Source organism: Tupaia chinensis, unplaced genomic scaffold (genome assembly GCF_000334495.1).
Source record: "Tupaia chinensis unplaced genomic scaffold, TupChi_1.0 Scaffold145082_1, whole genome shotgun sequence".
Taxonomy (NCBI): domain Eukaryota; kingdom Metazoa; phylum Chordata; class Mammalia; order Scandentia; family Tupaiidae; genus Tupaia; species Tupaia belangeri.
Window position 1 is genome coordinate 1,559,907 of NW_006204943.1, and position 10,170 is coordinate 1,570,076.

General features: G+C 37.2%; 1 pseudogene; it reads right to left on the bottom strand.

Moving 5' to 3' along the window:
• LOC102471141 (eukaryotic translation initiation factor 2 subunit 2 pseudogene) overlaps nt 1-10,170 on the bottom strand; it is a 32,557-nt pseudogene that overhangs the window by 8,865 nt on the left and 13,522 nt on the right.

Below are 10,170 nucleotides of genomic sequence, written 5' to 3' on the forward strand. Positions count from 1 at the left end.
TAAGAAAAGTAAATGGAAAGTGTTGGGAATGAGGTATTTCTGTAATTCCAGGTGTTCAACCAGAATTAATAACCCGATACTGATACTGGCCATCGTCACAAAGAAATCCTGGAACTAATTATGTACTTCGGTGACAGTTACAGTAGCACACTTTAATAAATCTGATTTCTTTATACAATAAAAATGTCATAGTAGCACACCATAATAAACTGATTCTAGATCAATTTCAATCCTCCCTTAATAAAAATTATACCAAAAAAATCCTAAGAAAGACCTCTCACATTCTGAAAATTGAAAAATGGAGTATTTTGTGTCTTCAAGTTTGAAGTAAAATAATTTTTCATCTTACCACAGTTACATAAGAAATCTTCTATTTCTCTTTAATCTTGCAGATGTCTAAAAATAAAACAATTCATAAAATTCAACATTTCAAACATATTTCCTTTAGAAACATAGGACTGTTTTAATTGAAGATTTTGAAGATTTTGCTACATGTGTTTTTAGTATCTTTTCATTTCCAAATTTGACTAAGGATCCATTATAACTTCATTCAAGGTCAATTTGTGTGTGGTGTGTGCGTGTTAATTTGGAAAAGAGACACTCAAATACACATCTAAATTAAAATTCTCTAGGTTGGAGTAGTTCCTTTGTATTCCAATTATATGTAACCTTAGCTCCTAAAAGCATCCTGGTCAGTGATGCCAACTTCAAAACTCAACAGTACATAGTTTCACTCACTCTCACCTACTATAAAATGGAGTAAAATTAAATAGAAGAAAGCAAATAGCCTAACAAAGCATTAAGTAAACTCTAAGAAATGGCAAAGACATAAAACCTATCTCAGATATTAACTTCTCTTCTTTAAACACCAATAATTATCCAAAATAAGCCTGTCTACTTTTTCCATGCGATACTTTTTCACTCTTCTGTTCTATTCAGCACATATATTCTTTCTCCTTGACAAACCTTCATTTTGTCATATTATCTTCTTTGTAGTTCCAGTGTAATTATCCTCTCTAAGGTATCATATACAGTAGGAGAAATTGTAACAAACACATCATCTATTACTAACTAGCTATGTGAACTTGAGCAAGTTATGAAACCTCTTTGGGACTCAAATTTCTTCTTCTGCCAAATGAAAATAACACCCATAATCTGTGATTCTGACCATCAAAAGAGATAATACATATGAAAACACACGAAAAGTTCTATATAACCTAATTTATTATTAATTAGAACACAAGATACATCCAAATGAATTTTAAGACAGGAGAGCTGGCACTGTTTCTCCTTAACTTGCTTTGCACAATTTCAAAAGTCTCAATAAATATGACTACAAAGGTGGAAAGTCATTTAACTTTGTAGAGTACTGTTTTCTTAACTATGAAACAAAATGGACACACTAGATGATATGATCTTTTCTAACACTAATAAATAATATTGTAATCATTTTAGTCCCTATTCTCAGGTTATCATGAAAATATCATGTATGTTATAGCTATCAAACTGGCCATCCTCTAAATTCATAGGTCATAAACCTATTGACCTCAAAGTCATAAACTCAGCCTGCAAACCTATCTGGTAGGACAGTACAGTGTTTTATTAAAATTTTTTTAATTACTTGCTCACACCTTAATAAGGAAATTTCACATAAAAACTATTACTTTGGGGGCAAGGCCCCCAGCCTAGTGGTTAAGGGAGATGGATCCCATATGGTCAACTTTTCTGTTTGAATCCTGGTCCTGGTCCCTGCAGCTTGACAAACTCTGGACACATCTGTACATGTGCCTAAAATCCCAACAAAATGGAGAAATGAAGGAGAAAGAATTGCAATGTGATCGTGCCCCATTGGGTGATGCTTTCTCCATCTCCCTCTCCCTTTTTCTGTCTCTCTCCCTCATTAACAATGGCACATACTCAATGGAAATTTTTTAAAATAAAATAAAATTTATAATTTCTGATTTTTCTTGAAAAACTGTCATCTTAGTATCACAGAGCAATAATCTGCAACAGCTAGTGGCAGTTGTCCATTTAGAAAGGGAAAGCTTTTGGGCCAGTCACATGGCGTGGTGGTTAAGCTAACTGGATTCCACATGGCCAACAGTGTATTTTGAGCCCCAGACTCAGTGGTTTGGGAAACATGCCAGGTGTGTGTGCATACATGCTCAAAATTCCAAGAGGAGAGTGAAGGCAAAGAGACTGCAGTGAGGTCATCCCCCCCATGGAGTGCTTTCACACTTTCTCTCTCTCTCCCTGTCTCTCTAGCTCATGCATGCCCTATAGCAAATCAAAAACAATAAAAAAATTTTTTACATTTTTAAAAATAAAAGTTTTACACGGGAAGTTCAGTTTGCCAAGCTCTTCATCCAATTTGCTGTACAGATTTATGTTAACTTGCCTGTATAGGGCAGGTATTTTAGTTTGCTCCCAACCCCAAAGTACAGGGGGACCAGCAGTTGGTGCAATGGCTATGTCGGTGGACTCCCACGTGGTTGACCGTGGTTCGCATCCCGGACCCAATGGCTTAAAACTTATGCCCGGCACATGTGCATGCCTGCCTAAGATCCTGAGAGGAGAATGGAGGAGAAGGGATTGCAGCGTGGCCATCCCTCCTGGGGGGTGATTTCTCGCTTTCTGTCTCTCTCTGTCTTTCTGGTGAGCGCATGCGTCCTATAGCAAAAACCTCTCAAAAAATAAATAAATAAATACAAAGGATGTATAGCCATTCACATTTACCTCAATGGCAAAACTTGTAACTGTCTTCCCTAAATATTGGATCATCGGAAAAGTCATGACACATTTTTTGCATAAAAAAACATGTTATGACTTTTGATGACTATATCTCCTCATATACTATTTATCAATGAAATTTAGACTATCGAATGCTGTTGCTTATCCAAAAGAGTTATAATAAGTATTACTCTTACCCTCTTCTTTTTATTTAGCAAAAAAAAAAAAAAATAGCCATTTAAGGATTCAAATAGAAATCAGAAGTCGTATTACCTTCAATTTTGTAATTTATTCAGTTCTTAATCTGACATGACTTTACATTGTTTAAATGTTTATAAACTAGAAAACAAGTGAAGTAATCCTAACACCTGGGAATAGTCATAAAACAAGTATATTTAATGGTGCATACTGAAAATAGATTATATAGCAAAATTTGAGAAAATCATTAAGTTTACTAACTTATTAAATAAAAAATCAAGACAGCTCCATGGTGCAGTGGTAAGGAACTGCTCAAGAAAAGCCAGATCCCATCTGGCAACCATAGTTTGAATTCTTGGCTCATCAGCCTAACACACTGGACATGCTCACAAGTGCCAAAGATCCAATAGGTTAAAGGACTGCAGGAAGGGGATCATGGCATGACAAGACCTTGAAGAAGATGCTCTTCTCTCTCTTCTCTCTGTCACTCTCTCTCTCTCTCTTTCTCTCTCTCTCTCTCTTCCCGCCCCCCACCCACATGCACTCTATCATAAATAAATCTTCTTTTTTTTTTTTTTAAGGTTTTTGCCATAGGGTGTGTAAGTTCACTGGAGAGAGAAGAGAGTGGCAAAGTGAGAAATCACCCTCCCCCCAGGGGAATGACAACGTTGCAATCCCTTCTTCTCTATTCTCCTCTCAGGATTGGGGGCATGTACACACACTCACCAGACGTGATTTTTTCAAGCCACTGGGTCCAAGATTCAAACTGCAGTTGGCCATGTGAGAATCCAGTGCCTTGACCACCATACCACCTGTTTGTGGTTGCTTCTATATGAAGCAAAAACAAATCAATCAAATACCCAAAAGAATTGAAAGCAGGACATCAAAGAGATATTTGTACATCTATATTGACCACAACATTATTTGCAATAGCCAAAAGATGGAGGCAACTCGAGTATCCTTCCAGGAATAAATGCAAAGAAAGATTGTGGTATATACATATAGTTTTCACTCTCCAAATATGCAAAATGCCAATTTTACCATGACAAATTTTATTTGAACTTTAATGTTAACAGCTATCCAAATTCAACAGTCAGATGCTAAAGATAAATTAACTCAAATTCCAATTCTAGCCACACTCTTCCAGTACAAGAAGGTCCAAGCTGTGGTCCAGCATCCAGCAGACTGCCCTGTTGCAGTGTGTTACCCTTAGGTGGTGATGCCAAGTACTTTCCATGTCTCCATTTCCTCACCCTCACCTCAACCCAATGCTTACTTCCCTGTCATCTTTTTTATTCCTTTAGACACTTACTCAGCTCCCTTCTTCAACCACCACTGAATCTCTTCAGACAGTACATATTTTAAGTTTGGTCATCAAAGCAAACGCAGCTCTTAGGTCTTTTTATTTCTTTTACTTAGTAAAATTCCATACTGATTAATAAAAAGGCCAAAATCCCTTTGTGTTTGGTGCCCTGCACTGAAGAAGTCGGGTATAAATACCATCTCATGTGTTGTATTGCTCCAGAACAGGGATTGCAAACCAGATGCAAGCAACACATGAATTTTATTTGGCATGAGCTGTTCTAAAAACATGTTAATTACTAACCAACATATTACTTTCAAGAGATATTTTACATACAAACTTACCATTGTAGTTTCATTTGAGAAACAGGAAGATTTGGCCATGCTAGGCCTCAGATTCCCACATGACAACAATGGGTGAGCTGAGTAAACACCTCCCCCTCCTCCTTTGATGAAGCATGCTCTCCATGGTCCTCATCACTCCACAAGTTTTTCTTTCATACACAACACATACAGCTGGTTTCACTTGTGAACTGCTGGCTCCATAGGTTCTGGAGTTGTAGATGAGTCCATGTCCAAGGAGTTAGGAGTTGTGTTCAGTCATAAAGAAAAGGCCTCTTTCCTTATCTCTTGGTGGTAGGTTGCATGGCCACATTCCTCTACTTTTGCCAACCTCTCCCAGTGAACTCCAACAACTGCTTCATTTTCTGTAATCACTATCATGCCTAACATCTAAGTATCACCCTCATACCTGAAATACTCTAACACACTTCCGCAGCAGCATCTTCTGGCCTGACAATCTCCTATGGGAAACAGTAATTCCAGGCCATAGGGCAGAAAGTACTAGAGATCTTGTCCACAGACTGGTGAAATCTTCATTTCCACACTTAGTTCTCTTGGAAGGAAAATACTCGTCCTAAATTTCGGAGTTGCAATGAATTCAAACAATGTTTCTCAAACTTCACCGTGCATCAAATATACGTAAGGATCTTGTTGAAAATGCAGATTCTAACTCAGTACAGCTGCCATGGAGCCTGAGGTTCTGGATTTATAACAAGCTCCCCAGTGACGCTGATGTTGCTGATCTGTAGACTACACTTTGAATAGCAGTGAATTAGAAGACTTATAAAGAAAGAACGTTTCTCAGATGAGAATTATCTGAATGAATTAGAGCTCCAAGACTTGACTTTCTGCCATTTTAAAGCTACAAAAATGTTAATCTTTGAGTATCCTGTGCCAACTTAATATCTTATTTATATAAATAACAGCCTTTCATAATGGTCCGTGAGGAAGAAACAGATGGTTCCTTCAGCCACTAGGCATTGATTACTGAATATTCACTATGTGATCAATATCGGCCATTATATATAAGCAGCAGCCAAGTTTCTATATAGTCAGAATGCATGAAATCTAGTTGGCAAAAAAGACTAATGGGAAACAAGAACAACTAGTAAACCACCTAAAACAACAGACAGTTAAAATCTTAAATTGCTATGAAATAGTGATTCTTGGAGGGGAAGAGTACAGACCAGAATTTCAGGAGACAATAGCTAACTAAACGTATCTTATGACTGCCAAAACCAAAAGAGATGACTTTCCTGGGACCAGCAGATGGTGTAATGGCTATGTCGCTGGACTCCCATGTAGTTCACCACGGTTCGAGTCCAGGACCTGGTGGCTTAAACTCATGCCAGGCGCCTGTGCATGTGTGCCCAAGATCCCGAGAGGAGAATGGAGGAGAAGGGATTGCAGCATGGCCATCCCCCCAGGGGGTGATTTCTCACTTTCTATCTCTCTGTCTCTCTCTGTCTGTCTGGCGAGTGCATGCAACCTATAGCAAAAACCTCTCCAAAAAAAGAAAAAAGAAAAAGAGATGACTTTCCTTTTATTTTCCCTTCCAGAAGATGAGGACACTCACTCCACTCCTACCCTTATGGTCAATCACTGACTAAGTAAATTACACTGACTTCTAGGAATGCCTGATTCTTCAAAAAGGTAAGCTGGGGTTACATTATTAAACCCACTATTTTAAAATTTTATTCAGAAGAGCAATGGAGACATAGAAGTTGGAAAAATATTTGTAAATGGTGAGCATTCTAGGTGGCAGGTGCTTTCTGTAGAAAAAGTACTAAGCTGGAGGTGAGTCTAGGGTATCTATGGGATAGAAAGAAGACCTGCTTAACTAAAGTAAAGCACAGGGCCCCACTCACTTCTTCCCCATCCTGAGTGGCAGAACATGGAAACTATCTCCTAAGAACTTGATAACCACTTGTTAAGAACACCAAAGAGACATTTCTTTACAAGAAGAGTGACTTAGTTTGCCTCAGATCCATTTCAATTTCTCCTCAACTGCAGAACAAAATTTCTATTACCCTCTAACACATAGTATTAATACTAAACTAAATTACCTATGAGCCCTTAACACCTCTTCTAGCTTAGGGATGCCCATTGTTTACCATTGGAGATGAGCCAAGTGTATGTGTAAAAAGACGTATAATTTTTTAAAAGTCCACCCAAACCACTGAATTAGCAAGCAGTCTGCACTGAGCCTTCATCTTTGAGACTGTTCTTATTCATGTTTTTTTCAACTTGGACATCAGTCTTCATCCCTCTCAAATAGGCAATGATGAGTTATACTTCAGGTTTTCCCTGACCACTCCATCTTCGGGAAGTCTCCATTACACTCCACTCTCAATCAAAGAACTCTCTCCAAAGCACTTACTACACTTTCAACTATGTTTTTTCATTTGTTGCTCAAGAAATATTCCAAGTATATATTCAGGAGCTCATATAATTCAGGTAAGTTTTTTTTGGTTTTTTTTTTTTTTTTTTTGGAGAGGTTTTTTCGCTATAGGGCGCGTGCGCTCGCCAGACAGACAGAGAGAGACATAGAGACAGAAAGCGAGAAATCACCCCCCAGGGGGGATGGTCATGCCACAATCCCTTCTCCTCCATTCTCCTGTCGGGATCTTGGGCACGCACGCACACGCACCCGGCGTGAGTTTTAAGCCACCGGGTCCGGGACGCGAACCGCGGTCGACTACGTGGGAGTCCAGCGACATAGCCATTACACTAACTGCTGGTTCCCAGGAGCTCATATAATTCAGAAGTTAGTGCCAATGTAACAGTAACCCATATATCAACACCCAGCTTTAACAAGTGGAACATTTTTGCCACAACTTGCCAAAGGTATCATTTGCTTTGCAATTATATATTTATTTGTTTATTCGTATCTTCCCTGCTTGTTTCCCATTAGATTCTCTGTTTTATTTTGGCAGGGTCATGTGTGATTAACTTCTTTTATACCTATCATTAGCAGAGGACCTGGCACATACAAGGATCTCAATGTTTGTTCTATAAATATCACATAACTTCTATCCAAGCATTAAATAATATCCATCACTATAGAAGAGTTATTTGACAAAAGACAACTCCACCTTTATTAAAGTTCAAAGAATGAAATTTTTTTTTTTCATTGAAAAATGGAGGTTTAACTTAAATGGTGCTGAAATTACATATTACACATTGGAATGGGTTAGGCTTTGGAAGGTTTAGAACTCCCTTCCCCTGGAGGCCCTTTATAGTCAATGTGGACCTCCAACTCTCTCATGAAAAAAATGTAGTCTGAGATTGTGGCAGACTGTTTTACTTGTTAGCAAGGCTCTATTCCTTGCTTGTCCTTGTGATGGCTCATTGTGGGCAAACTATATGCCAGACTTTTATCACTTGAAGTATCAGAAATGGTGCAATGACTCCCCAAAACCACAAAATATGTATTTTTCTCACCGCCCCCATGGAACCTTTATGAAGACAGTCTACCTGATAGGGCACAAAACAAGCCATTACAGATTCAAAGGCACAGAAACTATATCTAGTATTTTCTCCAACGATGATGGAATTAAATTTGATATAGATTTCAGGAAAAAAAAATACACAATCATATAGAAACTAAATAACCTACTCCTGAATGGCTTCACATCTACTGTAGAAATAAAGACTGAAATCAAAAGATTCATGGAAACCAATGATAATGAGTATATGCGTTTCCACAACCTATGGGACACCGCAAAAGCAGTCTTAAGAGGGAATTTCATAGTAGTTAGTGCGTGTAAGAAAAAGATGGAAACATGACAAATGGACAACCTAACATCATGTATCAAACAACTGGAAAAACAACCACCAAAAAAATCCAAAAATGCCCAAAGAAAAGAAATAATAAAGATTCAAGCAGAAAGAAATAAAATAGAAAATAAACAAACTATACAGAAAATAAATGAAAGCAAAAGCGAGTTCTGTGAAAAGATAAACAAGATTGACACACCATTAGCTAGACCAATTAAGAAGAGAGAAAAGAACCAGATAACTCAAATCCACAATGAAACAGGCAAAATTACAACAGACACAATAGAAATACAAAACATCATTAGAGGATACTATGAGCAACTATATGCCAACAAACAAGAAAACCTGGATGAGATGGACAAATTCCTGTATACATATAATCTACCAAGATCAAATCAGGAGGATAGAAAGCCTGAATAGACCCATAATAAGCAATGAGATTGAATCAGTAATAACTAACCTCCCACAAAGAAAAGCCCAGGTCCTGATGGCTTCACTTCTGAATTCTACAAAACTTCTAAAGAAGAGTTAATTCTCATTCTATTCTAAGTTATTTTTAAAGATCCAAAAGGAAGGAACTCTCCCAAATTCACTTTATGAAGCCTCTATCACCATTATACCCAAAACAGACAAGGACATGACAAGGAAGTAAAACTACAGACCAGTATCTCTGAAGAATATAAAAGCAAAATTCTCAACAAGATATTAGCAAATCGTATCCAACAACATATAAAAAAAAAGACTATACATCACAACCAGGTAGGTTTATTACAGGGATGCAAGGGTGGTTCAGCATATGCAAAACCATAAATATAATACACCATATTAACAGAAAGAAAGATAGAAACTATATGATCCTATCAATTGATGCAGAAAAAGCCTTTAATAAAATACAACAGCCTTCCATGGTTAAGACAGCAAAATCAACATACAAGATTCACTTCTCAACACAATGAGAGCTATTTTTGAAAAACCCATAGCTAACATCACAGTGAATGGGGGAAAACTGGAAGTTTTTCCATTAAGAACTGGTATAAGACAAGGCTGCACACTTTCTCAACTCCTTTTCAATATAGTGCTGGAAGTCCTAGCCAATGCAATCAGAAAACAGAATAATACAAAAGACATTCAAATAGGGAAAGAAAAAAAGGAAAGAAGAGGTGAAATTATCTGTTTGCAGGTGACATAATTGTATACATAAAAGACCCAAGGGTATCCATGAAAAAACTCCTGGAAGTAATAAATGAATACAGTAAAGTAGCAAGATACAAAAATCAACATACAAAAATCTATCACATTTTTATATATGAACAGCAAGCAGACTGAGGTAGAACTGAAGAAAGTAATACCATTTACCATAGCCATAAAAAGTATAAGATACCACAAAAACTATAAGATATCTAAGCAAAGGAAAAAAATTGAAAATGAAACACCAAAAAAAAAAAAAATGGAAGGACATCTCATGTTCCTAGATTGGAAGAATTAATATAATCAAAATGGCAATTCTACCCAAACTAATCTATATATTTAATGCAATCCCAATCAAATTACCAGAGATATTCTTCACAGATTTAGGAAAGACAATCATAGAATCTGTCTAGAATCATTAAAGACCCCATATTGGCAAAGCAAACTTGCACAAGGACAGTGGAGTAGGAGGCATCTCATCATCTCATTCCCTGACTCCAAAATATATTACAAAGCAGTGATAATCAAAATAGCATGGAATTGGCAGAAAAACAGACATGTGGAACAATGTAACAGAATAAAGACCCCAGAAATAAACCTCAAAACATACAGCGAACTGATTTTTTTTTT